The sequence below is a fragment of the Euprymna scolopes genome, chromosome 38 (genome assembly GCF_053919585.1).
Source record: "Euprymna scolopes isolate OS-2025 chromosome 38, ASM5391958v1, whole genome shotgun sequence".
In the NCBI taxonomy this organism is placed as follows: Eukaryota; Metazoa; Mollusca; class Cephalopoda; order Sepiida; family Sepiolidae; genus Euprymna; species Euprymna scolopes.
In genome coordinates, this window is record NC_136519.1 from 11627322 (window position 1) to 11633308 (window position 5987).

A 5987-nucleotide genomic window follows, 5' to 3' on the forward strand; every position below is an offset into this window, starting at 1 on the left:
GGCATCCTTTCTGTTCCTCTGGTCGTATTCTGTGATTATGAAGAGAATGATAAATATATTCCCTCAGTTGTGCTGTAAATATTTTCCACGTTGTAGGTAAACATATTATTGGCTGGTAATTATTGTGGACATTTCCTTTTTCCGTGCCTTTTTGTTCCAGTATGGTTCTACATTTGGTCATCCATTCTGGCATGTCCGCTTCATAAATACATTTTCCAGGTTCTGAATTAATCTTTCATGTAGCGTTGTGAATTTCTTAAAACAGTACGCGTGTATTGCATAGTGGTCTGTTCTCCATTTTGCCGTTTTTCGGTGGGTTTTCTTGAGTGATTCCTGGCTGACTTGCTACTCTGTCCCTTCTTCGATTTGCTGTGCTTTTTCCTTCATGTCTTTCAGATTATTATTATTATTATTATTATTATTATTATTATTATTATTATTATTATTATTATTATTATTATTATTATTATCAGTAGTAGTAGCAGTATTGTTATTATTACCGTTGACATCTGATTTATAATAATTTTACCTGCGTTTCCTCCTACAGACCTGAGGTCAGGTATGATGCTACAAACACAGTCACACAAAAATTTAGATTTTGTGGAGTAGCTTATTATTATTATTATTATTATTATTATTATTATTATTATTATTATTATTATTATTATTTCCGACCAAAAGCCACAACAGCGGCGGAGTTTTAAAAAATAGCAAACGAAACAAGTAAGAGTTTCTAACAGAAATTTTAATTTGAACTTGAAATTCATGGTTAAACAGGAAATTGTCTTACACATGTTCGGATGTTTTATGTTTCTGTTTTTGTGTACATTTTTCCGGTCGTCAGCAGCATCAGTGGAGGAGTTTTAAAAATAGCAGAGGGGGGGCGTTTCTAACTGAAATTAGAATTTAAAACTTGAATTCATGGTTAAACGAGGAATTGTCTTTCACATGTTTGGATGTTTTATGTTTCTGTTTTTGTGTACATTTTCCTGGCCAAAAGCAACATCGGCAGAGGAGGTTAAAAAAAACGAACAAAGTAAGCTTATCTAACTGAAATTATTATTATTATTATTATTATTATTATTTTTATTTTTTTTAATTTTTATTATTGTCATTATCGTTGTTATTATCATTATTATCATTATCATTATTATTATCTAAAAAAAACTAAATTTACTTTATTGGTTATTACTATTATCACTAGTATTATTACTAGTAGTAGTAGTGGTGGTGGTGGTGGTAGTAGTGGTGGTATGTTTTTATTATTACTGTAGCTGTAATGACAGGTGTTGTTTTTTGCTGTCATTGCTATTGTTGTTTTTACTGTTAATATTATTGCTACCGATATTAGTGTTGCCATTATTATTGTAGATTTTATTTCTATTGTTGTTGGTGGTGGTAATGGGAATAGTGGTGGTGATGGAGGAAAAAGGTCGGGAGGGGATATTTGACCTTGGTGGGGAACCCTCCTAGATATAATGTTTCGATAAAAATACCGGTGGTGGTGTAACCTTACATTCACTAACCCCATTTATGGGAGAATGTCAAATCAAAATATTGTAAATAACGGCGTGAATGAGGCTAGAACCTATTGTGATGGTCTCACATCAAGTAGGTCTCCCACTGGTCAACAGGGTGGGTCCTGTCGTCATCATATAACTGTTCGAAATTCTGAGGATTGGGCTGGATATAGGGGGATTGAGAATTGCCAGAGAGGGTACCAAGACACGAAGGGAGTTGCAACAGGAAATGTAAAAAAACGTGGACGGATGAGGAAAGAAGAGTACTGTGGGAATGCTTTGTAAGAAGTGGAAGTACCAAATCTAGTGGATATATCCGAAAAGTGAAGGAATAATGGAATCGAGAGGAGGAGGAGGAGGGGGAGGAGGAGATAGAAGTGCCGCGAGTTTGGTATCCTAGTTAAAACACATTAAAAATAACAACCTACTTTCAGTTATTGCAAGAGAAAAGATTGAATGGATGGTTAGGAATAAAATGAATAACGAAAATAAAATTGACGAAACTAGCTCTGATGAAAGAACTGAGAGAGTGGAAGCGCAGAAGGGAAATGTAAGCGATCATAGGAGGCGGACAACTGAGGAGGTATGGGATCCTATGGTTAGGGGAAGTAATGAGAAAGAGTTTGAAGGATCTAAGAGAGATGAGATCATTGATTCTGAGACAATGGAGCTAGTGAAAGGAGCAAATGTATGTACAAGTGGTGATGAAGTTCGAACTTTGGCTTCTGTAGAAAAAGAAGTACTTCAGAAGTTAAGATAGGTTCTTCTTAGAGACGATACCATAGAGATTCCAAGTATGAAGAGTAGTGATAGGCGGAAGGTGAAAAACGAGGTAAAAATAGTTCAAGGAGTAATTCACAACATCATAAGAAAGAACCTAACGATTACGGAACTTAACAGGCTTCTATATGCAACATCGTACGTTATTGCGAATCGTCTTGGCTTATTACAGAAGAAAAAGGGAGAAATGAAGGATAGAATGCCAAACTGGTAGAGGCGGCTTGAAGAAAGTATTAAACGGTGGCGGAAAGACATTGGTAGAATCGAGTAAATAAGAAAAGGAATTAAACTAGGAAAGAGAGCCAAGGACGAGTTTGACAGGAGGTATAGATTGCTGGAAAAAGTAACGATGAATGTTCTAATAATGTTGAAAGAGAGGATGCACATAGGTTGTATGAAAATTAGGAACTTTGTTGCAAAATATTGCATTTCGGCAGAACAATCTTCCCTGGACGAAAGTCTCAGCTGTATAAAGAATTAAATGGTAGTAAACAGGCGGGAAATAACAACACTCCAAATGCAAAAGATGCAAGGAAGTTCTGGAGTGCGATTTAGTCTGTTGAAGGGCGATATAATGAGAAGGCTAGCTTGTTAGGAGAGGTTAGAGAAAGGCTATGAGAAATGCAGCAGATGAAGAACTTTGAGATAACCATCGATGACGTTAAGGCTGGCATACGAAGGATGACAAACTGGAAGGCACCTGGTCCAGATGGAGTGATGGGCTTCTGGTTTAAACAGTTTCCATGCCTTTATCCACCTATAGCTGCTGCTCTGCAAAGGGTTGTAGAGTCGGGAGATGTCCCTGATTGGCTTGTGAAGGGAAGAACAACACTGATTAGGAAGGATTCTGCAAAAGGAACAGATGCCAATAATTATAGACCAATTACATGTCTGCCATTGATGTGGAAATTGTTGACTGGAATATTTGCGGAGAAAATTTATGAACATCTAGAGAGTCACGGTGTTTTTCCTTACGAACAAAAGCGGTGTCGGAAAGTCTCGAGATGTCCTAAAGAGCAACTACTAATTAATAAAGCAATAATGCAGGATGCGAAGAACAAGAAGATGAATCTGAGCGTAGCATGGATCGATTACAGAAAGGCTTATGACATGATTCCTCATTCATGGATACGTGAAACACTATTCATGATGAAGGTTGCTGAGAATGTGGTAGGGCTTTTGGAGACAAGTGTGGTTCAATGAAAAACGGTGCTGACAGCAAACAGAGAGGAGATGGGGCAGGTTGGCATTAAACGTGAGATATTTCAAGGAGATTCGTTATCGCCACTTCTTTTTGTAATGATAATGATGCCACTGAACATCCCCTTGAAGAGAGAAAAAAATGGGGTATAACTTTGGATCTGGTGACAAACGCCTAAACCATCTACTGTTTATGGATGATTTGAAAATATTCGGTAGAAATAAAAAGGAAATGGAGAGACTGGTAGAACTTGTGGGGACATAGAAGACATTGCGATGGAGTTTGCGATTAGTAAATGCGCGGTGCTGGTGATGAAAAGAGGAGTAAAGGTTTATGCGAATGGAATAGTGCTGCCAAATGGAGAAATCATGAAAGAAATAGAAAATACAGGATATAAGTATTTGGGAGTGCTGGAGGGTGTAGGCATCATGAACAGAGCAATGAAGGAAAAAGTCAGGAAGGAGTATCTAAGAAGCGTTAAACTAATTGCAAAGTCAAAACTGTATGGAGGAAACCTAATGAAAGCAGTAAATGCATGGTCAGTCAGTGCTTTGAGATACAGTGCGGGAATTTTAGAATGGTCTGACAAAGATTTGCATAATAATCTACACGAATTAAAATATCATATCAAAGCGTACTTTATGACCGGGCTTTGCAGGGCGTGTGTGCTAGCTTAGATAAATACTTTTGCAGTTTTAACAAAAAAGCTACAATCAAAGTGTAGTATCTGTTCTTCAGATGCTGCACTACCATTTCTTGTTGTCTTTCGTGGAGGAACAGTCTTTCACGACTGAGACAATTTTTTATTTTTGTACCTTTTCTCTAGATTAAAAAACGACCCTGGTGTCTAACTCTGTCCCGTGGGGAGGCATTGTAAATACGTACAATAATATCAGAACGTCTCCATTTACACTGAACATCTACCGAATGCCAACATCAGTATATTACATATGAATAGTCCTCTGTGGAATTTCCACAGGTCCCGCTAGTCGTTATTAATTTGTTATCGCTATTATTATTATTATTATTATTATTATTATTATTATTATTATTATTATTATTATTATTATTATTCATTTAACTGTTTCTACTGTTCTCAGATTTACTCTTTTTTCAAGTCCCGACCATTTGTACAAATGTTCCATCCTGAATTTCATAATATTTCTCTGTATACAAAATTGTTTTTATTACTGACACCTTCTTCTTCTTCTTCTTCTTCTTCTTCTTCTTCTTCTTCTTCTTATTATTATTATTATTATTATTATTATTATTATTATTCATTTAACTGTTTCTACTGTTCTCAGATTTACTCTTTTTTCAAGTCCCTACCATTTGTACAAATGTTCCATCCTGAATTTCATAATATTTCTCTGTATACAAAATTGTTTTTATTACTGACACCTTCTTCTTCTTCTTCTTCTTCTTCTTCTTCTTCTTCTTATTATTATTATTATTATTATTATTATTATTATTCATTTAACTGTTTCTACTGTTCTCAGATTTACTCTTTTTTCAAGTCCCTACCATTTGTACAAATGTTCCATCCTGAATTTCATAATATTTCTCTGTATACAAAATTGTTTTTATTACTGACACCTTCTTCTTCTTCTTCTTCTTCTTCTTCTTCTTCTTCTTCTTATTATTATTATTATTATTATTATTATTATTATTATTCATTTAACTGTTTCTACTGTTCTCAGATTTACTCTTTTTTCAAGTCCCTACCATTTGTACAAATGTTCCATCCTGAATTTCATAATATTTCTCTGTATACAAAATTGTTTTTATTACTGACACCTTCTTCCTTCCTCTTCTTCTTCTTCTTCTTCCTCCCTCTTCTTCTTCTTCTTCTTCTTCTTCTTCTTCTTCTTCTTATTATTATTATTATTATCTCCCTTCGACGCCAAACAACGATAAGAATCGGATACATTGTTTCAATCGACCACACCTTTTTCTACATTCTCCTATGGCAAAAGTTAATGACTATCCTTATTTCATCATTTTTATTTTCATACAACCTGTAAGGTATGCAACATAAAAAATCGATCATTGTTTTTTTTGTCGTTTTGTTCCATCGATTAATATCTATTTTTTTGTATTATATTTCATCTCGTTGGATCATGGATTCCCACGGGAGGCGTTCTTGGTCATTTCTCAATAACACCTGTAGATTCATCGTCGCACCTGTTTGTCTATCCTCTCAGATGCACATTCACATTTATATAATTATACGCTAAGGCAATTTCATGATCGTGCGTACGTTATCACTCTGCTCACTTCCTTTTTGCTTTCAAAGATGGCGTCGACCTATCGTAAAAAATACAATAGAGACAGTTTTTTTTTGTTTTTTTTTTTTGTACTTTCACATAATACTAGCCTGAGTGCATAGCGTTGCCCGGGTGTTTGGAGGTGTGTGTTAAGAAAAAAAAAATTTAAGTAGGCAGGCTTGAACCCGTACCGCGAAGAAAGAAAAGAACATGAAAAAA